The sequence below is a fragment of the Acomys russatus genome, chromosome 5 (assembly GCF_903995435.1).
Source record: "Acomys russatus chromosome 5, mAcoRus1.1, whole genome shotgun sequence".
Lineage (NCBI taxonomy): Eukaryota > Metazoa > Chordata > Mammalia > Rodentia > Muridae > Acomys > Acomys russatus.
The window spans coordinates 46,901,859-46,926,355 of NC_067141.1; the positions used below are offsets into that span (position 1 = coordinate 46,901,859).

At 42.8% G+C, this 24,497-nt stretch overlaps 1 long non-coding RNA gene across 1 annotated transcript in view; it reads right to left on the minus strand.

Annotated features, from left to right (window-relative positions):
- Positions 1-24,497, minus strand: part of LOC127189455 (uncharacterized) — a 99,844-nt gene that overhangs the window by 13,829 nt on the left and 61,518 nt on the right. Inside the window, exon 2 of the long non-coding RNA XR_007830653.1 lies at positions 9,561-9,663. This is a non-coding gene — a long non-coding RNA (uncharacterized LOC127189455). The remainder of the gene's footprint in view (positions 1-9,560; positions 9,664-24,497) is intronic.

The following is a 24,497-nucleotide window of genomic DNA, read 5'->3' on the forward strand; positions in this document are numbered from 1 at the left end:
CTGGCTCCTTTGACTGTTCATGCCTATAGATGTTTAATTCTAGTATGCATGTATAGCTGTATGAAATTCCTAATATGAACTATCATGAGAAATATTGTCAACTATAGCATTATATATATATATATATATATATATATATATATATATATATATATATATATAATTTTTACCTTATAGATATCAATTATTTCCATACTTACTTAGGTTAGCCCCCTTTGGTCTGCAGACCTTTCAGTGAGGTTGTTTCCAACTTTACTAGTAAACTAAAGCTGTCACAGTACCATATTTCATCCCAAAACTTTTCCAAACTCCTGCACGATGCATTTAATTAGTATACAACATGGTTTATTCTTTGTGTTATTGAGTTTATATATACCTTTAAAATATATAATAGTATATAATTAAGGAACATATAATACAGAATAGCATAACATAATATATAATGTAATGTTATATATTTATATATTGTTTTATATAATATATTCCATAACATAATATTTTATATAATATATAATATAGTATTTTATATAATATGGAATAGGTTTACTTTATTAAACAGTTGCCAATGCTTCACTCATCCCCTCTTCACTGCTTCCTGAGCCTCTGAAATCACTGTCCTTTCTACTTATTTTTCTTACTGGCTTTCTTTTTCTAGAATACTATATAGTGGAATCATACAACAAACAGCCTTTTTGCAAAAAATTTGTTCTCTCTCTCTCTCTCTCTCTCTCTGTGTGTGTGTGTGTGTGTGTGTGTGTGTGTGTGTGTGTGTACTGTTTTTTTCTCATATGCCATCTAGCTTGCTTTTCTCTGTGTCTTTGAGATTGTGACTTTTGTTGGCCTGTGTTCAGTGAATATGGTAGATTGTCTGGTCAATGAACTCTGGAATCTCTCTCCCCAGTGCCGTCAATATAAGTGAACCACCAACACTTGGCTTTTTTTTACATGGGCCCTGGGGGCTTACACTCAGGTCATCAAGCACTTTGCCATTGAGCTCTCATCCCAGTCTTACAATGATCTGTTAAATGTATTTTCAATTTGTAATTGTCCATTTCTGCCCTCTCTGTTCTGCTGACCTTTGATGCTACTCTCTTAAGGATGGAATACATTGCAAAAAGGAACCCTTATAGCAGCTTTTGAAAGCAGGTAATGGGGCGTCTCTAGCTTTGCTCCTTTTCAGCAGTGTATCAGGCACGGCTACTTTTGATAACAGTCCAAATGATTTCAGTGCATAGCCAAAGCCTATGACCTCTGCCTTTGAGGCTGCTGGGGACAGAAAAAAAAAATGAACATGTGTTTTAGAGCCAAGTTTCCTTTGACAGTCTGTCTATAAAAAAGATGTCTTCCATCTTGGGCTTCAGTTTCCTACTCAGAAAACTCCATCTTAAAATGCTTCCTCGCAGCATTCTTGCAATAGAGTGCCATGGAGGACCCTGGAGTTGGGATGAGCAGCTGACCCGTGAAAAACAAGGGTTCCCTCCCCCCTCTGCTTTGAATGCATCCATGACTGTGTTCACAGAGTACTCACTTTTGACCATCTCATTACCCATATGATGAAGGACCAGTGTAGCTATTACCATGAAATACCATAACAGATTCATGAACACTGAAGATGGGTTATGGTCCAGAGTGAAGCTTCTCTTAGAAAAATGGTTGTCTGGGTAAAGAAATGAGCTTACTTGACAAACATTGTAGAAAAAGTGGTTCATTGTGTGCACACAGGGGAATTAAAATTGATCTAGTAATGAGAACTTACTGACTCTACAGAAGCATTAATAAAAGAATTGCAGGTGGCATAGTTTAAAGGGAAAAGAAGATGCTTTGAAAAAAATAAGGCAAATCAGAAATGATCAGAAAGATCATTTCTTGAAGCAACAATAAGTCTTGCTATGACTATAACTTTGTAAAATTTTAAAATTTGGATCATAGTTTTAGTATAGAGTTATGTGAGATTATTAGGTGTGTGTGTGTGTATGTGTGTGTGTGTGTGTGTGTGTATTAAAAACTGTCATATAAATGTCATCTTGCTCTCCCAAAACCCACCCAACATTTTACAGAGTAGTATGGTGTGTGTTTGTGCACGTGTATGTGTGCACAAGTGCATATGTGTGCAAGTGTAAGTGCACCTGCACACACCCAAAAGATAGAAGGAACAAGAAAACAAGTAAATGAACAAGAGCAATAAAATCAACTCAGAAACGGTGAAGAGACAGGGGAAATCAATCTCACAGTTATCAAGTGTGTATATGCTCTAAGCACCATGCTAGGTATTATACACATTTAAATTACTTAATCCTCATGACAAATTTAATACCATTCTCATTCCACAGAGTCTCAGAAAAGCTGCGCATGTATCTTGCCTAGAGGCATACAGCTAGCACTGCAGAGTCAGGACGTTCCCCAAGTGAGTCTCAAATCCAGGCTCCACATTCCCATGCCAGGAATCACCCCGCCATAATGGCCTGACTCTTTAATTTCTTAACAGGAAAATGAGCGTGAATAAAATTTTAATTTCACAAAATATTCCCAAAGTTCCTAGACATTTTCTAAGCTGAACCCTAACTCCTCATCGTGTTGTATGGCCTAAGAATGCCAGCCTGGCTCCTTCGGTGGCTTCTAAAGGAAAGAAATAATTCGTGCCTTACTGGACACAAACGGATGCATTTTCTCCGTGGTATCTCCGAGGCAGCAACCCACCTGTTGAACCTCCCCAGGTGTCCTTAGTGAGTCCCAAGGGCTTCTTCTATTCAGGCTATAAAAAGATCTGCCAGCCCCACAGCAGGGGCAATAATGAGGCTTAGCAGCAGCCTACCAGAAACCAGGGACTGGAGAGAGGCACCAGCCCTGCCGAACTCCCCACAATAAAGCTCACAACAAGATTCGGGAAAATGAAAATGCCAGGGGGTCAGATCTGGCCAGGGAAACCACTACAGAATCCAATTAAGAGTTGGTTTTCCCAGTTTCTCTCTTGACAGGTACTTTGTGCACAACTCCTTGCCATTTCCCAGAGGAGAGAGGATGAGCTCCAGCTGGCCAGGGAGATGCAGTTCAGTGAGAGGCTGTCATGGCTGCCATGGCAGCAGGTGCAGAGAGAATCTGGGGGTGTAGACAGTCTAAGAAAAAACAAGCCTCTGTCACTGTCACTTGAGCTAGCCGGAAATGTGGGAATGACCTACATTCTAAGAATTTAATACATTCTTTAAAAATGCTAATTGATACATAATGTATATTTGATTATATATGTATACACATCTGTATGTATGTACATATATGCATATATGTACATGTGGCATTGTTATATTTTTATTTCTATAGCTCTGATAAACATCCTAAGCAAAAGCAACACAAAGGAGGAAAGGGTTTATTAACCTTGCAATTCACAGTCCTTCACTGAGGGAAGTCGAGGCAGGAACATATTTTTTTGAGACAAGGTTTCTCTGTGTAGTCCTGACTGTCCTGGAACTTGCTCTGTGGACCAGGCTGGCCTCAAGCTGAGAGATCCACTTACCTCTGCCTTCTGAGTGCTGGTATTAAAGGGGTGCATCATCGCCACCCGGCAAAGACTTGTTTTATTTTATATGTGTGAGTGTTTTGCCTGTGTGTATGTATGCCCACCATGTGGGTGTCCAGTGCATGCATAGGCTACAAGAGTGTTGGACCTCTGGAAGTTTAGTTACAGATAGTTGTAAGCTGCCATGTGTGGGTGCTGGAAATTGAACCCAGGTCCTCGGGAAGAGGAATCAGTGCTGGTAACCTCTGAGCCATCTCTCCAGCCCAGAGATGGGCACTTGAGCTGCTAGTCACAGCACAGTCACAGTGGAGAGCAGAGAGGAAAGAGATGCATGCTGATCACCTGCCTGCTTGACTTGTCCCATCTAGCTTTCTTCACTCTTAAACACCCAGGGGAACACCTGGCCTGGAAAATGGTATTACCCACAGTGGGCTGCATCTTTCTATGTCAATTAACAATCAAGAAAAATCCCCTACAGACACGCCCAGCGGACCTGCTTTACACAATCCCTCAAGTGTGACCCTCTTCCTGGGTGATTCCTGGCTTACTGAATTGACACTTCGAACTCACAAGCACAGGTGGGGTGGTCATATGGGAGTAATTAGTATTCCCTTTCCAATAGTTTTCACTTCTTCTGAGTCTTCTAATGCCTCTTGTAGGTCCTTCTCCTCATAGGTAAACTGGAAATGTGGGAGTATTTTGCAAAAAAAAAAATCATATGGCCTTCTTTCTGGCAGCTTGCCAGCCAACAGAGCAAATAGGCCTCTTTCTCATCATCCCACAGTTAGCCCGTGTTCACTCCACGGTGGTTCTATATGACTCAGTGAATAGAAGAGGCACATGCAGGGCCTCTTGAGACCTTTGCTCAACACTCACTGGCACACTCACCCTTCCAGCAGCTTCTACAGACCACAACATATAACAGGAGGCCAGCTCAGGGAGAGGGGAGGAATTGGGCTGTATGCCCTGAGGGAGCAATAGCAAAGCCACACTGCATGAGGCCTGGCTACAGGGAGGGGATAATTACAGCTGCTTTGGCATTCATCTACCACACTTCCCTTACTCAGGCTCTTGGAAAGTGAATTAATAAGCAGGGGTTGCTTGGTGAATACAAAACCAAGTATAATTGGATATGCTTTGGGGTTATTTATACCAGGCTTCAAAATAGCTTGATGAACTGTATTGGCCCCAAACCTACAGTAAACCAGAGTGCCACAGATTCTTTCTCTGTGTCTGTCTGTCTGTCTGTCTGTCTGTCTGTCTGTCTCTCTCTCTCTCTCTCTCTCTCTCTCTTTCTCTCTCTGCTATACCCCAAGTATGCATCTGAAGATCATTTCTCAGGGTGGGCCCCTTTTGCACATCCCTGACGGTGAACCGAGAGTTCCATCCCCACACAGCAGGTTTGCTCTCTATGGAGTCCACCAGAATCATTGTTTGGCTTATAGTCGATGAAGTCAGAAAGAGATAGAAGAAATCTCTTTATCTCTCACCTGCTCCTCAGGGGCCCAGAGACAGTGGCTCTCCTGGAATCCAGAGAAAGACTCCTTCTTCTCGTCTTCTGACTAGCTAAAGCTGTAATGACCTGGGTGTCTCCGGTCCTTGTGATTCATGACTCGGTGACATAGCCCGTGTTTCTGTAAGGCTACTGGGCTATGGACACCAAGGAACATGTCCTGGGCTGATCTGAAGCTGAAATCTAGCTGTCCTGTGGCAATCAAGACACCTAAACTCCGTTGGAGTAAATAAACATTCTGCTTCTTGACATGGCTCTGGAATGAATCTTGCTGCAGAAATGAGTTCTCTAGGTCAGTATCCCTGCACACACCATCCTCCTTACCGAGCTCAGAGACAACCCTCTCTGGCTTCAGCATGGGAAATGGGCACTGCTTTGTAAGATTCGCGAGTTTGTAGGCGGCTCTTCCTTTCGACAACACAGATCCTGCATGTGAGGGCATCTCTTTTTGTGGATCGCCTGCTGGCCAGTTCTCTGCCAAATCTGAAACCCATCTCTGGCGTGTCTACAGACCCATCTGGTGTGAGTTTCAGATGTTAGCTTCACGCTGCTCTTGCCTTAGATGCCAGAGTTCCGTGTGCATGTGGTTCTGCTTCTTTGTCTAAATATTTTAACATTGATTTTGTCCAATTCCAGATACTGATTTAAGCAGCCTCAAGCACTTTATAGAACCTCAAAGAGGTGGGAGGGGATAAATAAATACCGCTTTCCCAAGAAACCTCTCATTTGAATAACTCTTTTTTGAGTACTAAAAAAAAAAATCCACAATTCCATGTATTTCAAAAGAAATCTTGTTTTTTAAAATCCAGATCCTAAGGATGAATCCATCACACTTCTCTGTGGTCCAGGCAAGACCCCTCCCATTCTTTCCCGTGTGTCCTGCTCACTGCCCACTGCTACAAGGTAACCATTCTGACCGCATCCTCTGGCTCCTTTGTGTTTTGTAGAATGCATGGTTTTGCTCAGGCCTTAACTCCAAGAGAAGTAACTTGTATAATAAGCCCACTCTGTTTCTTTTTCATCCAGCGCTGCTTTCGAGATGCAAGTGTTTTGCTAAAGGCTCGTTTAGTCTGTTGCTTCTCTGTGCTAAATAGCAGGAACCTAAGCTAATTTTGTCTTTTCACTTCCCACCATCACAAATGTGCTGTGAAGACCACTGCTGTGGTTTGCCTGGGAAATGTACCCCAGAGCTCCTGTGCTTGAGCACTCAGTCACCAGCTGGTGGCGCTGTTTGGAAGGTCGTGGAAACTTCAGGAGGTGCAGGTCTTGGGAGGTGGGTCTAGCTCCACTTCCTGTCTACTCTGCTTCCTATGGACAAGCAGCCTCCTGTCCCTACTGTGATGCCTCCCCTAGCAGGATGGCCTGCATTCTTAAACTGTAGGCCAAAATAAACCCTTCGTCCCCAAGTCTCTGGTTGGGATTTGGTCACAATAGTGAGAACAGTGGGTGGTACAGAAAATTGATACAAAGAGTTTTGCAGGGATAAGCTTGCCAGTGCGGCTTGTATACCTTTAGGATGGGTTTTCAGAAGGAATGTGGAAGACTTCGGAGGTACAGAAGCCTTAGACTGCTGTAAACAGAGCTTACTGGGCAATGCTCATGGGAATCTGAAGACAATAACGCAGAGAGACATGTAAGACGGCGAAGGCCCGGCTCTTATATTAAAGCAGATCAGTGACTCAAATGGGAACTGGGCTAGAAGGCCATTTGTATTATATTCTGGAAAAGACTGTGAACGTGAAGGATATCAAGATGGCTCAGCAAGTAAAGTGGCTGCTCTGAGAGCCTAGTGATGTGAGCTTCAACCCCCAGAACCCATGTAAAGGTGGAAGAAAAGAACCAACTCCATAAAGTTGTCCTCTGACCGCACATCTGTTTACACACACACACACACACACACACACACACACACACACATACACACACACACACTTGGCAGGGGTGGGGGGCGGGGGGCGGGGAGAGCCTGACTCTGGGAACTTGTGGCTGAATTCAAAAGTAATACCTGGCAGAGGAAGTCGCATGTCAGGACAGCATTCAGACTGGGCCCTGGTTACAGCTCATTGCTCTTAATCAAGTTCTACAGTGGGAGACAGTAGCAAACGCAGCAGGAAGATGCGAAAAATGTTAGCTTGTTGAAGAGAGTGAGTGAGTGAGTGACTGTAAAATCGCAGATAATGAGGGAGAAAGAGCAGCTAACAAGATAAGCCCTTTAAAGCGGAGGCTGGTGCTCTTCACTGAGGCCACAGGAAACGTGTCCCAAGGGCAAGGTCCCACCCACTGATGGTTCCAACCTGTGGACATGCTAATTTATTTGAAAGCAGAGAATCTGAACTGATGATAATGTTGCCAAAGGAGATGCCTGATCAAACTAAACTGCCCACTGGAAATGTTTTGTTATATTCCTCCACCGAGACAGGCAGAGGCCATCCCCTGCAGCTTTCACTTTGACCCAAAGGGACCATACTGTATCACAAGCTGGTTGTAGAACTTTGCATCAGCATCCACACAGTATTGGTTTTACAGGCATGTTAGATGCAACACTGAGGGAGCAATGGCAGCTCCCAACAAGGTTCCAGAAGACCACTGAAACCAGGCCCTGAAAGCTCTTTTTGTAAAGCTGTGAAGTCTAAGATACAGTGGAGATTCCACAGTGATGGGGATGTCAGGAAAGTAGCCCATCTTCCAAAGTAAGCAGCAGGTGTGGGGTGTTCCTGGCCAATGAGATATGTCTGTGCGCTATAGGTGGAAGAACTGGGGGGCAGGCTAACCAAGGCCAATGGAGTCCAGGTGACTGTCATCATGAGTCCCAAATGCTGTAACCGTAGCTACAGAATTTGTGGTCTGGCTTGTTGGGTTTGGTTCTTGCTTTGCTCTAAATTTTTTTAGGTATGCTCCTATTAACTCTTTTTGGAATGGAAATATTTACTCTGTGTCATTTTATATTAGAAGTATGCAACTTTTAATATTATAAAAAATTTTACAGGCATTCCCTGTAAAGATTACATTGAGTGTCAGAAATGACTTTGGACTTACTATTATTGTTTATTATTATTATTATTATTATTATTATTATTATTATTATTATTATTATTATTATAGCTTGTGTGTGTCTTTGGATGTCTCTGAGAATATACATATGCACTCATATATAGGAGTGGATCAGTGAAGGTGAGTCTTGAGGATTTGCCCATTACCATTTCTTGTCTGCTCCCTGCCTCCCAACTGTGAATTCAATGTGACCAGTCACTTCACATGCCTGCCACCATGCCTTCCCCACCATGACAGGCTGCACTTCCAGATGGTGAGACAATGCAATGTGATCAGCTGCCCTCACTCCTGCCACTATGCCTTCCCCACCATGACAGGCTGCACCTCCAGACTGTGAGCCAATGCAATGTGACCAGCTGCCCCCACTCCTGCTGCCATGCCTTTGCCACTATGACAGGCTGCACTCCCCCTTTTACTGTTCCCCAGAATAACTCCTTCTCCCCTTAAGTTGCTTCTTGTCAGCCATTTGTTTACAGCAATGAGAAGACAAGAAAAATAATACAAGTAGCCTCAGAGAGAGGGTGTATACTCTTGAAGTGAAAGCATAATTAGTAATTACACCAAGACAAGAGCTGCGTATTCTAACTGTCCCGAGCAAGCTGGGATACCTCCTTATCTGACTCCTATGGGGTTTTTGATGATTCCTTTGTGAAATGGATGCTCAGAAGTGGATTTGGCTTGCTGTAGCAGAGACAAGAAGTAGATCGAATTTTCTACTGCCTCTAGTGTGACCATCCCAGTTTCTATACCATCAGCAGTAGATGAGAGTTCCCATGAGATGAGATCTGTTCCAGCTTCTTAATTTTGCTTGCCTAACACACACAAAATAATTGCTCAGAATTAACTTATTCTATATTTTTTTCTGTCCATAATTAATATAAGCATCTCTTCCTATTCTTCCCAACTTCCAGAGTCTCCTCTTCTTCACAGTTTACTCCCTCCAAATCTTTTGCCCATTTCCCACTGGAGGTATTTCTCTGTCTGTATTGACTGGAAGGAGACAGAGCTTCATCTAGAGCACAAATCTTCTTGTCTTCTAAAGAGGTGCATAATGAGCAGGGCTACGCTTTCTTGAAGAGCAGGGTCCTGTGATGATATATAACAATGCAGTGATTACAACATGTTGCAGGATGCAGGCTTTCAGCAGAGAGGAGCCAATCGTCACACTCGTCATTTCTGTCTTTCTTCCAAGGTACAATGAAAGGCGCCCAGCTGTAAGACGCACTAAACAATGGCAGCTAAGCTCTCATTCCCAGAAATTATTCACTGAGCCAACGGCTGCAGAAGCCACATCCCAAATGATGTTTCTCAGACTGCAGCAAATCTCTTTTTAAGAATCATAGCTATCAGTGACTTCTGTCTTAACAGCATCTTCCACAGAGGCACACACAGTAGATGCTGGGTGTTGCCAGTCAACTCCTTCCCTCTCTTTCATGTAGCTCATTCTTTTTATTCAATGAGATATAATAGAGGATTATTCATCACCATTTCTGGCTGGAACTTCTGAAGGAATTTGCTTGAAAACAGAGACATCCTTCATCTTCCCAGGAGGGGGTAGGGTGGTGCAGAATCACTTCTGAAGATGTTACTGGAATAAGAGTGGGAAACCATTTTTTTTTCCTTCTTTTTAATACGGACAGAGACCACTACAGAAAACCACAACCAAGTCTGTTCAAAACGCAGAAACCCACTGATCACAGAGTGACCAGCCCAAAGGACAGGTCTACAACACAATTCCTGCACAAAAGGCTCACAAGACATCAGAGAAAGTGGGTAGAAAGACTGTAAGAGCCTAAGGACCGGGAAATCTGCTATGAGAATGTGTCTACTATAAATGACACGGAAGCTTCACCCGTGAGAGCTCAACAGCATAGTTGTCTGGGCAAGATCAGAACAAGGACAATACCAATGAACGTGATAACGTTGGAAGTGGGAAATCTCATGGTCCCCACCCAGAGACAAAGAACCACAGGCAACTCAAGAATGTTGAGAACAGGAGAAGCAGCCTTCCCTAGGCACAGTCTCAGATGGCTTATTTAATACCAAGTACTCAGCTTGGAAGTCACATGCATACAAACAGACTAAAAGGATCCAGAAAGTTGTGTTTATGTAATTTAGGTGTCAACAATAAAACAAAAAGAGGCCAGGAATTTGAGAGATGGGTGGAAGACATGGGAGGAGTTAGAAGAAAAAAACAAATAAAATGGGGAGAAATGATGTAATTATTGTTTAATTTTTTTAAAAAGTGAAAATAAAAATAAACAAAACTGGTGGGTGAGTGCATGGTGGAAAAGACAGGGTCCCTGCTGGAAGCTGGGATGATATCTATGGCACATGTTATCATAAGAGCCATGCAAATGAGCATGGTCGGGCTGCAGTCTAAAGCCATGTCAATGCCTATAGGCCATGCTGCTTCTGGGGGCCATATTGATGAGTGGCCTATAATACATTCTAATTCCATGGTAATGTAGGGTCCATACTGCTACAGAGGGCCATGTCTGGGTCCCTGGTCCTATGGCAATGGTGGGAGGTGGGGATGGGGGCATACTGTGTTGATGTGCATGGCCTGAGTTATCACCAAAGGCCATGAGGATGTCTGTAGTCTATGCTATAACCTAAACCCACATCGATGTCCATAGGTGTGATGCCACCACAGGCCATATTGATATGGGTGGCCTGTGCTGCCACCTGAGGCCATGTTGAAGACCATGGTCCCAGCATCCTCCAAGTGTCTTATCTGGATCCATGGCCCTACTATAGCAGGGAGTTGCATTTGTTGTTTATGCTGTCACCAGAAACAGTGTGGGGGTCCATGATCCCATGATCGTGCTCCCACTGACTATGAAGAGCAAGTAGGCTACTTTTGCTGTGATATTGATGACTTCTGATGCACAGTTAAGAAGGAGGGACATAGAAGGCTTCTGTGACAACCCGTCCCCTCCTCCAAACCTCCCCCCAAAAGAGTAGCAGCCTAGACATGAAGCTACCAAGGAGAACTGTTTAAAAATGTGTCAGGGATGCCAAAGAGTAGCTTTCCACAACTGATGGCTTCTGGTGGGGATGTGGCAGGGAAGGGATTGTTATGGGGTGCCTAATGAGAAACTCCCAGAAAATCAATAAAAATGTTATGTAGGAGAAAAAAATTAACAAAACTAAATAAAAATAAAATAATCTTTTTCTAAACTGTGTTTTAATGTTATCATCATTACTAAAATTATATATATATATATATATATATATATATATATATATTAAAAACAAATCTGAGCAATACACAAGCTCTGAAAACACCATCCAGAAAAACAAAACAAAACAAAAACCCCTTTTCCTCTAAGACATCCTTTTCAGGTATTTTGTCATAGTGATAGAAAGCTAGGTAGCATACTCACCCACATGTTTCTGTAAGATTCATAGTGTTTGTTATGGTAAGTTGACATATATTTATATTACCTCACTTAAACCCTAAAACTATCCTAGAAATCAGATGCCCATATAATATACATAGGTGGCTTTCCCCACATCCGATATGTGATGGAGCCATCGTCCTGACTGAGGTGTTCTGTCTTTAGACACCAAATTTTAAATCTAATATGTGACTCTTTAATTAATATTAACAAAGTTCTATTTTAGGTTCACTCTAGGTTAAACAGAAGAAAGTATATTAAACTTGTTTTAATTGTTTACCCCTTGAGAACTTAGGAGCATCAAAAACTGTTGTATGTTACTCACAATGAGCTATATAAAATAACTACATCCTTTCAGAACACAAGGATTTTTATGGGGAGTGGCTTCCATGACTCTCAGTTTTTAAAAGAACTTATTTTCCAACATACTGTCCTTCCTGATACCAGCTTCCTCGTGATAAAAAGTAGCTAGCTCAAATACTCTGATGCTGTTCTTAACCTTTTTTTGCTTCTTCAGTTACCAACAGGCTAAAGATGCTAGGATGATCTATGACTTTCCTCACCAGGGAAAGCTTGGAGGTTTTGGGATGGTATTAGTAACTTTTTTGTTTTGTTTTTGTACATGGCATTGGCATCTGGTATATTCACAAGCATCCAGTTTACTTCCTACACATCCATGAAGAACCACTGTAAATTGCCAGGATGAACTTTACTACAATTCCTCACAATACCTCACCACGCATGTGACAGCTGTTTACAGGACTCAGGCATCCTGCATGACTGGTCTCTATCAGACTTCAAATCCCCAGGTTACCAAGGCCTCTGAAGAACCACCTTGGGCTTCAAATTAATGTCCAATGACTCTACAGAAGCGAATGGGATGGGGTCCATTTCCTTACTACATGGTGAGCCTGTTTCACTCTGTCCAGAGAAGAACCAACTTCTGTTCTTCAGAGAGGTAGACTTCTCAAGTTTCAGCCATCTGTGAGATTCCTTCTTTCCTGGTCACCACATTTCCTCTTTAGTGTTCTTACAGCATCTACACTTAAAACTTTCAGGCCACTCTCTTTTCTCTATCTTCTACTGTCTCTCATTGATTTCCACATTCTCTTGCTATCTATAGTTACTCCTCTCCTGAGCCCTGCTGAGCTGTGACCATTCATTCGAGCGGATGGTGTGTTTCTGTTTCCACCTGTAGAAATGTACACATCCCAAATATCCCCCTAAGTGGCCTAGTGAGTCAAGTCATGTGTGTATGTAAGAGTATGGAAGGGACTGTAGCAATCCCCACACAAAGCCTGTGTTCCACGTAGTTCATGATGACTCATGCCCTTGACTCCCCCATCAAAAGCCAATGACAACTTGCAATTTTTAAAAATAAATCATTGCTACTTTCTTGTCACTGTTATTTCTATCCCTGTTGGCCCTGAAGCAGGGATGTTGAATGAGCAAAATTCCAGTTAGTTCAGTTACTGCAAGTTGGCTGTAGGCAGTCATCTCTCTATCAACGGCCAAGTGCGGGCTGACACTGAGTTTGAATCTTTGTGCAAGTCACTGTGAGTAAACGATGTGAAAAATGCAAGCCGAAAAATAAGAATCTGGACTGTGAAAATGTTTTTTTTCTCAACTTTTTTGATTTGGGCTGGTTTAGGAAAAAATCTCTTCTTGAAAGAAGCCAGGTTTAAATAGGAGAAAACCTTCCTCTCTCCTCATTTTTCTCATTATTCCAACGTTGGGTGTGAATACAAAAATATAAACATGCAGGCGCCATCTCACAGGGCTAGAGGTGGCAGAGAGTTGGAAGGAATGTCAGCTACTAGGCCACCATCTTAGCTGTGACTCTTTACCTACAGACCTATGTTATTAAATATATATTGGGATTTTATTTTATTTTATTTTGGTTTTTATTTTTATTTTTTTAATTAAATTAATTTATTCCAATTACATCTCAATTGCTATCCCATCACTTGTATCCTCCCATTCCTCCCTCCCTCCTGCTTTCACCCTATTCCCCTCCCCTAGGTCTATGACTGAGGGTAACCTCCTCCCCCACTATATGGTCATAGGCTATCAAGTCTCATCTTGGTAGCCTGCTTATTCTTTCTCTGAATGCCACCAGGCCTCCCCATCTAGGGGAAGTAGTCAAATATGGGACACCAGAGTTCATGTCAGAGTCATGTAGCCAATGGACAGGACATTCTCCACAGCTGTGTGGAGAGCGGGGACTGACTATATTGGGATTTTAAAACTGGAGGTAAAAATAAAAGCATGAGTTAGGAACCATTCTTCCTGCTCCCCACATGGCCTGTGTGTATATATAGACACTCCAGGAGCAAACATCTCACTCTGATCACTTCTGTCCAACAACAAAGATGCTATGATCAGGGCAATCAGTAACTTAGCATTGAGGAGGGGAAGGGAGAGAAGCTGGAAGGCATGCTGTCAGAAAACTTTCTGTATCGCCGATGTGTTAGTTTGTGATAGGAATAAAGGGAAAGAAACTAACGTTAATAGTTCGAGACAGGCCAGGCCTACCTTCCTACACCCACTGTTTCTTTCAAGGTGCCTTTGATGCATTGCTAAGAGCCTCTCCGCCATGAACAGACATGCTCCATGTGGCATTGCCACCTGTGATGACCAACAGCCAGCCAGGCATGTGGCAAAGGTGGGAGAAGGCAGCTGACTTAGGGTGGCCTCCAGCCAGCCTTGGAGAAAGAGAAGTTAAAACGGAAAAAGTCAGCAGCGCACGAGAGCCTGGAATGACCACGCCGTCACTCACATCAGTGGATCCGCCATGTCTCATCACGTTTTTATTTCTCCAATTCTCTTCCCCTGTCAGGACGGCAGGCACCAGCCAGAGCTCGCCATCCTTTTCAGGAGAAGGGAAGAGCAAGCTCTAGACACATGAACATACACCCAGGATCCCAGAGGCTAGGTCAGCAGCACAGAGAATGCCAGACCCCTCTCCGTCATCACCATCACCACAGTCCCCACGTCCTACGTGACCCCCGGTTTGGCCTGTGAAGTGTCACGCCTTTATGAAACCTCACCAGGGTTGCTTCTTTGTCACCATGCTTTTAACTTTGAAGAAACTAAGGCTTACCCTGTTCATTTACATTTTCCAAAGCTAGCAAAAGAAGATTCAGGAGTTTAACTCAGCTCTAAATGGCTTCCAAACTTAGGCTCCCCCCCCCAAAAAAAATCTGTCAACGTTGGCTCAACAGTGTTTGATCTATCGCTGTAACACTTGTTCAACACTTTCCCATAATTCATCTGTAGGAGCCCTTAGCTATTCGAGCTCAGAAGACCCCTCCCACTACTGCATCCCTCTCCTATCTGGTGTAGGGGATGCTTCCGGAAACAGCCTGTTCCTTCAGCAGCTGGTGATGCTCCACTTGATTAACACCGCGGGACCAATCTCCAGACTTGAAGATGCTGCCTAATTAGCTGCTTACATAAAAGACTTGGGACTCTCTGCATCTGGTTCACACTGACAGCCTCGGTATGTTTTCACCTGTGCAATAATATTTACATGATTAGGCAGGAGTCACTTCATGTTCTGCCATAGACCCAGGTTATGCAGGTGACTTCCCCAAACAGACGCCCTTGATAGTAGGAAGAGACCTTCCGCCAGCAAGAACCACAAGCCAGACTGATCTACATATTTTCCAATGACATGCTGTACTCCGATCAAAAAAAGCATTCATTGATCATGCATCTAGCCCACATTCCAGGCAATACCTAGCTAGGTCTACGAAGCTTAAACAAAACAGAGAATTTCTGAAAAGTCAAATCAGGCTAACTCAGATGTTTCCTCTATTTCCCTCTTCTAATTTTCTTTTTATTTTGTCCCCAGAATCTAGATACATAGGTTGTTATGTTATATAGAATCTAGATATATAGGTTGTTATGTTATATGAGAAATAGGTTATTATCAGATGGTACTTCGCAAGGCATTTGCTAAGGTCTTCCAATATGTTTTCATGAAAAAAGCGAAAAGCATATGGTTTTTATGAAAACATAATTAGGTAAATTGTTCTGTTAAATGACCTCTATGATGTGACTGGCAAATGTCAAAGTAGAATAAGGCAAAGAGCCGGGAAGACTGCTCGAGGTGATGTTTAAGTTGGTAATCTTGATAATGATAACAGAAAAAGCCACAGCTTCAGGTCACTGAAGTCTAGAGGAGAAAGTGTTCTGGGTGACACAATTCTGATGAATACTAGCATCATGAAGTTTAGTAGGAACAAAGGCCAAAGGACTACCAGCACTAGTGGCCATGAGTGTGATGAAGGGTTGATGACTGCTGTCAGCTCCAAGCTGAGTGTGAGGGGATGGTGGCCTGCATGGTCCAAACTGATGACTTCTATATGTGGCTGCACTTGTAGAGCAGAGAGAGACTGGTGAGTGGTGATTTACTTTAGCTCTCGAGTGTCTTTGTTTCTTACTTTCTTTCATTCTCAGAAGTTAGGCTGTCAGCTTGGTCCTACGTCCTCTTCTAGAATGCTTATCAATTCTAGGTAACTATTACCAAGAATAGGGAACTGTTTGAAACTGAATATCTTCTATATCTTCTTTTGTAAAGTCCATAGTACACTGGATCTGAGCCACCTCCACTGCTGAGAGTCTTATTATAAAACATATTATGTGCCATCCAGAGAAATGTGTGCAATTACACTTTACCTAGAGTCAGTTGCCCCACAGTAACCTTTCAAACAGAACTGGCACACTATGGAACTGGTATCAATGTCCTTAAAAGTATTAAGAATATAGCATTTGCTTTAAAAAAAAGAATTGCATGATTATGGGGGCTGGAGAGATGGCTGGGAGGTTAAGAATCCCAGCTGTTCTTGCAGGGTACTAGAATTTAGTTCAGCACCCACACCAGGCAGCTTTCAACCACCTAGAACTCTGGCTCCTAAGATCTAATGTTCTCTTCTGGCTTCCTTGGACACCTACACAGGATGGAAGGAAGAAAGGAAGGATGGGAGGAAGAAAGTAAAGAAGGAAGGAAGGAAGACATTTAAAAATTGCAGTGTTAGAGAAATAATTCAGTGGTTAATAGCATTTGCTGTTCTTCCAGAGGACCTGAGTTCAGACCCAGCACTCAACCACCTGTAACTCCAGTTCCAAGGAATCCAACACCCTCTACTGGCATGCTTGGGCATCCACACACACAATATATACAACACGCACACACTCTAAAAGTAAAATAAACTTTTTTGAAATAAATATTGCATTATCATGTACAGAATTCTCTCCCAAGCAACTAACACCCAGAAAGGTTTTATAATATTACATCATAAAAAAAAAATCTAACCAGCCACATATGTTATCATTAGATTCCTAGACAACAATCAGGCCTACTTTTCCTCCTAATGATCTGTGACTAGTTTGTGGGCTGAAACTTTGAGAACTTGAAGGTATCCAATGATGATATTAGTGACAAAATTCACCAAATATGAGCAAATTATAATTTTGTCCCAGTTGCCCCAGCCTAGCATACGTCTGGGATAATGAAATGTGAAAGATGTATTATTCAAATAGATCAAGTACAGTCATTCCCTTTGCAGGCCTGCCTTTGCCTCCTAGGCCTAGCTGATAACCCCAGCATTTTCCCAGCAGATGTGATAACCTCAGAGCACTTCTTTACTTATCTGAGTCTCCTTGGGTTCCTCGCATTTCCCTTATTTCTATTTTATATCCAATATACTCTATCTCAGAAATTTTCCCAGTCTTCTTTGTTTTCATTAATCTTTCTCATAGTTGAAAGAAAAGAAAGGAAGAAAAAAGGAAAAGGTCAACTAAGACTTTGCATTTAAAAGAAGACACACTGGCGCACATCTATAATCCCAGCACTCCAGAGACAGAGGCAGTTGGATCTTTATAAATTCAAGGCCAGCCTGCTCTACAAAGTGAGTCCAGGAAAGCCGAGCTGCACAGAGAAACTCTGTCTCAGAAAACAACAACAACAAAACAAACAAACAAACAAAAACGCTAAAACTGTAAGAAGACATGCTTGGGGTTAGGAAGGAATACAGTTGCAGAATGCTCAATTGCCCATGTTTTGGGAAGCTCTGGGCTTGTTGTCTGCCACTACTACCATCAGCAGCGCCACCGCCACCGCCACCGCCACCGCCACCGCCACCACCACCACCAACAACAACCACACACAAAAAAGTTATTTATTTAGGAGCTAGAGAGATGCCTCAGCAGCTAAAAGCATGTGATGGTCCTACTAAGGACCCAAGTTCGGTTCCCAGCTCTCATATAGGATGGCTGAAAACTGCCTGTAACTCCAGCTCCTGACCTCTTCAGGCACTGAACTCACATACACATACCTACCCACAAACACACACACACACACACACACACACACACACACACACACACACACACACGTACCCATAATTAAAAGTACAAAACAAAATGAACGTCTTTTCCAAAAATAGACAAGAAACACTTCTTTACTCATGGATTTATTAGGAAGAACTATACACATTTAGAATCCAAGAGACAATTATCTATTTTTGAGACAGGACCTCTTCATGTAATCCTGGCTACCCTGGAACCCTTGGTGTAGATCAGGCTGGCCTTGAACTCATAGAGATCTGCCTGCCTCTGCTTCCTGAGTGCACTAAGCTAAGAGGCTGTTATTAACCCTGCTGAGATAATCTGTAGAGAACGTTAAAATGTAGTTTCCACTAGGCTATCCTTATACCTAGTCACACTGATCTGTAGGTTGAAGGGTATGGGTAAAGGAGGAAATAAGAATATATATTTTCCAGAGTTGCCATTCCATTTAAATTCCAAACCACCAGGAAAAGGACATGACACATTTCCCAATTCATCTGGGAACAACTCTCTTGTCACACACTAATACAGATTTGAAATTAACGCTCCCAATTCTGCGTGTGCCACCGAAAATTTCAAATGGATGGACCATAATTCAATATATTCAAAGGGTAGATATTCACACCATTGTGTCCTTGATGTGATTGCCTAAAGGACATGCTGGAAGCTGTAATGGCTGAGCCTGGGCTATGCAGTGGCTAGAGAGGCAGGAAGCATGGACGTGGTTTTCTCTTATCAACCCTCTAGCGTCCCAAACACCTGCTGGTCTAAAGCCCCAGAGAACTCGATCTCATTCTGTACTCTCCAGCCCTCACTCAGCAGGGCCTTTTCAGGGGCAAGATGATCCGAAGCCTAATTAAAAGACAGCTCCATAATAAGGATGTTCCTTAGAGGATTGTCCTAATGATGGCTTAAACTCCAAAATATGCAAATCCCAGCATAAAGGGGCTGGGGAGCTGGGTTTTATGGCTGTGGAGAGCTCTGACATTCTCCCTTAATCACCTCAAGTTCCAGCAAAGTTCTTCTACATCTTGCCTTGGTTTAAGCAGATGATTGGTGGTTCTGTGGCTTTGGGGGAGGAGTGGGGGAGGAACAGGGATTTCTAATGTGGTTTCCAGACCTAAGGCGGGTCACTTCTTCCTTGCTATATAGAACCAGAAACGTCTTCCTCATAGCCAAGGAAGAGCCTAAGATTGACAGTTTCCATGCATTTCTTTCTCTTCAGGGCCTAAAATAGAGACTGGAAGTAAGAGTGGTCTAAACCCCAAACTGCTAAGAATTGTGGTGATGGAGGAAACACTGTGCCACGCCCCACCAGCTAAACACGCACTAGGTACCAGACCCTCTATTTGTACCACCTACCTCACTCGGCATTCACCAAACTCCATGAGTCAGGTATTGCTGTCTGTCCCCAATTTAGAAAGGGAGAGCCAAACACAGGCTAAGAGAAAAACAAAAACAAAAACACCATGGTCAAAGCCACATACAAATGGATTGAGTGAGGAAATGAAACCCACATCTGGTTCCAAAAGGCTCCCAGGCATTGGAAGAGCTTGAAAGTCAGTGAGGCTGAATAACAGGGCTGGCAGACGAAGTGATACAAAACAAGCACAAGAGAGCGGGTATTGCAGGAGCTAGGTGGTCCTGTCTCTCTTCATTAGGCAGTTCTTTGAACTATTTTGCAGTTTAAAAAAAAAAAAAGAAGAAGAAGTTGAAGGAAAAGAGGAAAAGTGGCATGGACTCAAGCAGAGGCAGATACTAGACCAAGCCAAGTCCATGTGTCAGATCCTTGGGTTCAATCTAGTTTGATACACATATACCAAGGACCACACCATCTGCCAGCTCAGGACGCTCAGGTGCTGTGCAGACACACATCAGAACACCTCTGGGGGGCCAAGTCCAGCAGCTGTCATGGACTTAGCCAAAGCATGTAGGCTGAGCAGCTGCCTTTGATAAAGAGACATAATGAACACCTGAAGTCTTAAAGGGATGGGTGGCTAAAAAATTTCAATGAACAGGCAAAATTGAACAGCGCCTGGAAAATGGAAAAGGTGGCAAAAGGCCCGAAGGAAGGGACAGGATAGGAATGAGGAGTGGTCTGAAGAGAAGCAACAAAATGCAGAGGAACTTGTGTTGATGTAGCGATGAAGGAGGGATGCACAAAATTGTGGGAGCAACCTGTGTCAGGCAAAGCCACATAGTTACAAGGGCTCTCCCAGCTTCACTTCGCTGAGCCTACATCTATCTGTCAGTAGAAGAGGAATAAAATGTGATCTTCTGGATGTTTCTCAAGGAATAAATGAATGAAAATAGAAAGCTTCTGGAGCGAGGTTAGCTGCAAGGCCAGCAGGGTTGTAAAAAGACATATTTGAAGACATATTTGTAGGTGTTTGGAAAGGCCAGAAGAGAGCATTAGATCCCTTGGGGCTGAGACTGACTGTGAGCCACCCTATGTGGGTGTTGGGAATAGAACTTTGGTCAACTGGTAATGTAGCAAGCACTCGTAACTGCTGAGGCATCTCTCCAGATGCCTTGTCAGTTTATTGAATAACTTTACTTCTGAGTTCACATCTCAGTCTACAAATTCAACTGTTACAAGATTTGACTTTATATTTCTAGAGTGACATATCAATCGAGGGTCACCTTCAGTGTTAAGTCATAGCATCACTCACTTCTATGTGTTCATTCTTGCTATTGGTCCTGGGGGCTTATTTGGTACCAGGACAGCAGAGGGATTCCCCCATCCCCCCACCCCCCACCCCCGTGCTGCATCAGCTTTGGCTGAGATGTCCTGCCAGCTAGTGGGTTTCTACAATTGGGCTGCCTCCTCCCAGGACTCCTACAGATTTGACACATTTTCTCTTGGCTTTTGGTACAGCAGGACAGACTATACTACTGCCTTCATACCACAGGGCTTCTCAGAAACCCTCTGGGCTCTTTGTCACTATTCTGGTGACACTCTGAGCACAGAAGCCCGTTCAAACACTTGCATGCTGTGTTTACAGCATGTTTTGCTCCTTGGGGCCGGCTTAGATCACATGTTCCCCACACAGCACTCTCCCACTTTGCTTTTAAGGTTTGCAGTCACATTGGTTTCTACCTGGGAACCAGTGGCAATGCCAAGCCATCTGGATACTGTCACCGAGCACTGTTCCCTGAAGGGAGCAGCAGGCTGTGGAGTCCTCAGAGCAGAGAAGGGCCGCAGCATCTGAGTGTTCTCTGCTTTTCCGTTATCCCCACAGCCTCCCTTTCTTTCTGAGCAGCTCACTCTGTTCTTAACGCTCTATATTATTTTGACTCCATCTTTGGCCAAATCCCTAAGTTACTTGCTTTCTGGTTCTTTCTTTGCTCCAGCTGACTCTCTTCATCTCTTCTGTACCTCTGCCTGTGGCTGAATCCACAGGCAGTGCTTACACAACATTGAGACAGGAGATTCTGAGAACAAGGATTCTAACCAGATATGGGGGAGGAGTACAAAAATCAGCATTTGAATTACACAAGAATCTAATGCCAACATCTCCCCCTTTTTTGGTCTAATAAAACGCTCTTTCTCTTACAATAACAAACTACATGTAATATAACAATTAGGAAAATTATTAAGTAAGACTTACATTTGTATAGTTGGCATCATTGGATAAAGTATTTTATAATCTATCAATTTCTATCATCTTAAACTATTTAAGTTTAACTGTGAGACTATAACTAGCTAGTCTTCAAGCCCATCAGAGACTTCACAAGGAATAAATATTACCTAAATATGTAGGAAGTGCAGGCAAGCAGCTTCCAGAAGTGTAGAAATGACAGAAATATTTGGCTTCCTGGACAGTTCCCCCCAAAATTCTCTATATTCTCTAAATTCTCTTTTGGCTCAGAATATTTGACAGACTTTTCTGTGAAGAAGGAATTCTAAAGGACTTGTCTACCTTGTCCTTGGAAAGCTTGACAGTCTCCTGGATCCATTTTGTCCTATTTGGACAGTATTCTGTCTGTAATTTTCATAGGCCATTTTCTCACACAACTGCTAGCTTGCCACATATGAAGCCTTTGATGCTCTTTGAAATAGAATGGGGTGTTGCCAGGAGTAGACCTGTCTCATTGTCAAAAAAAAAAAAAAAAAGCCTACGTTAATAAAATCTTTAAATGCCATATACTCTGTAGATTCCTGAGGTTTTTGAACACCATCTGTCTAACTGATATGAATTGTTTGTTTCTAGCTATTTTTTATCTGTCAAGCTAAGAAACATATTTTTGTAGTTAACTAAACTAGTATCTAACATAACCATAAGTTTGAGTGTCTGACTGCTAATATACATTTCTTAATTATCCTAAGCAAAAGAACTAGAACTTAACATTACAGCTTTAAGGATTACATAGGTACAATACCTTAGCCTGTTGTAACAAAATATAATACAAAGATATACACCAATGTAAGAATTTTGGCTTATTAATGTTCTTTAAACTCAAAGTGGATTCAATAATTTACCCTTTTACTTACCATTCCCATAACCAACACCTTTAAAACAATAACGAACATCTTTCACCCATAGACCAACCAAAAACTATTCACCCTCTTTTCGGAATGAGGAATCATTTTCTTAAATTGCTTCCTGGTGCTTTGGGACATGGTTTTTCTTTCGGGGGGCACAAGAAAATTTGGATATTGTTCAGTCTTAATAAAGTTAGCTATGACTTTTGCTGTCCAGTCTCTGAATGCTGAGAAAGTTCAGAGCTTAACCGAAGTCCTGACTGGAACAGTCTGTGAGGCTGGACAATCTAGATAGGCATTGGAAATTGTCCCAGATGCAGCTTTTCAAGGAAACATGGCCATTGAGGCCGCCTGTGAGGTATGAGGTAGGATCACCTGGGTTACTTGTCTTGTATTCTTTGTTATTTATTTGTTTAGGGTGTGTGTGTGTGTGTGTGTGTGTGTGTGTGTGTGTGTGTGTGTGTGTGTGTGTGTGTGTGTGTGTGTGTGTGTGTGTGTGTGTGTTATGATGGGCTGTACATTAAGTACAGTTTAGTTAAAGAAGGAAATTTTTGTCTACACCATTTTAAAGCATGGCATGGAAAGTCTTGATGAATTTATAGCCAAAGATTTATTGGACTGGTAAAGCTGAAGTCCTAGGTGGAAACATTTTCATGTCTCATTCAGTCTCAGAGTTGTTCCCACGTAGAGGGATCAGCAAGCTAATTATGCACGTTTTTAACTATACATATATGGAAACAGGTGTCAGTTATTAAAAACATCCTGACACAGGGTCTTCAGTGTCGACAGCCTTTTACATTTCCCTTATCTCTTAGGGACGCCATTCAGCCTCTTCATTCACAGGAATGGATGCCACCTCCTTGTTCTTTCGTCTCAGCATTTCATCCCTGAGTGGCTCTGTAAACAGTGCGGCCTTAATATCTGTAAATAGAGACACCCTCCTCCTCCGTGGTCACATCATTAAGGATTCTCTGCAAGTTTAAGAAATTCAGCAGAAGAACCATAAGCTTCAACCATCAAATCATATGACACACAGCTGTCATAAAAGTTATGTAGCCAGTGGCCTGATACATAGCCTTTGCCAAAACCATAGTGTAAGGTCTGCAGTCCGAGGCTACGGGATTGACAAGCTGCATGAACTCATAGGCCTCATCCTGCTACTGGGATGCATGGCCTGCCATGCCCTGCTTGCTCAGCTTCCAATCCCTGGATCATGCCTTGGGTGAGATGCTAGACTGATTTCTTTGGGGAAGTGGGTCTGTTCTCTCTCTCTCTCTCTTTTAGATGATGCTTCTCTCTCTCTCTCTCTCTCTCTCTCTCTCTCTCTCTCTCTCTCTCTCTCTCTCTCTCTCTTTCTCTCTCTCTCTCTCTTTCTCTCTCTCTCTCTCTCTCTCTGTCTCTCTCTCTCTGTCTCTCTCTGTGTGTGTGTGTGTGTGTGTCTTTCTGTGTGTCTCTGTCTCTTTCTGCCTGTCTCTGTGTCTCTGTCTCTGTCTGTCTGTCTCTCTCTCTCTCTCATTCTGTTTTGTTGCGGGTTGTGATTTTGTCAGTGTTGCTGATATTTGAGAGAAACAGAACCTCGGTTCTTTTCATTAATTGCCACCCCAGGTAAAGCTCTGGGTTTTATTCCTGAAAGTAGCCCTTCATTAGAAAGGCCACCACATTTTTACTGGTGCGTGTCCACAGCGATGACTTTCTCCCTCCATAAGAGCTCACAAGGATGTCACTCCCCATTAGGCAGAAAGAAACTCCCCTTGCAACAGATTAAAGGCTTCCTGCGTGTTAAGGACATGTTGGCAACTGAGTCATAATGATCGCTTTACCAATGGTCACCAGAAAAAGAGATAATTTCTTCCTGCTAATCATGCTACTTGGATTGCTTCACAATGCCAGGCTTCCTGCTGAAAGGAGCCTTCCTGAGGAGAATAATAGCATTCTCTGGGAAAGTGGGGAAGTAGACAATTAGAACCAGGGGGAACCCACATTACCAAGTGTGAGGGGAAGCAATGAGAAATCTATACCCTAATCATCTTACTCACGTTCATTTTATCTTATCGTTTCATTCTGTTTCATGTTTCCAGTGCTGGGACTGAACGTCAACAGGCCTTAGGCATGATAGAAAGTTCTCTACCAATGAGCTACATGCCCGGCTCTCACCTTCCATACCACTCAGAGCAGATG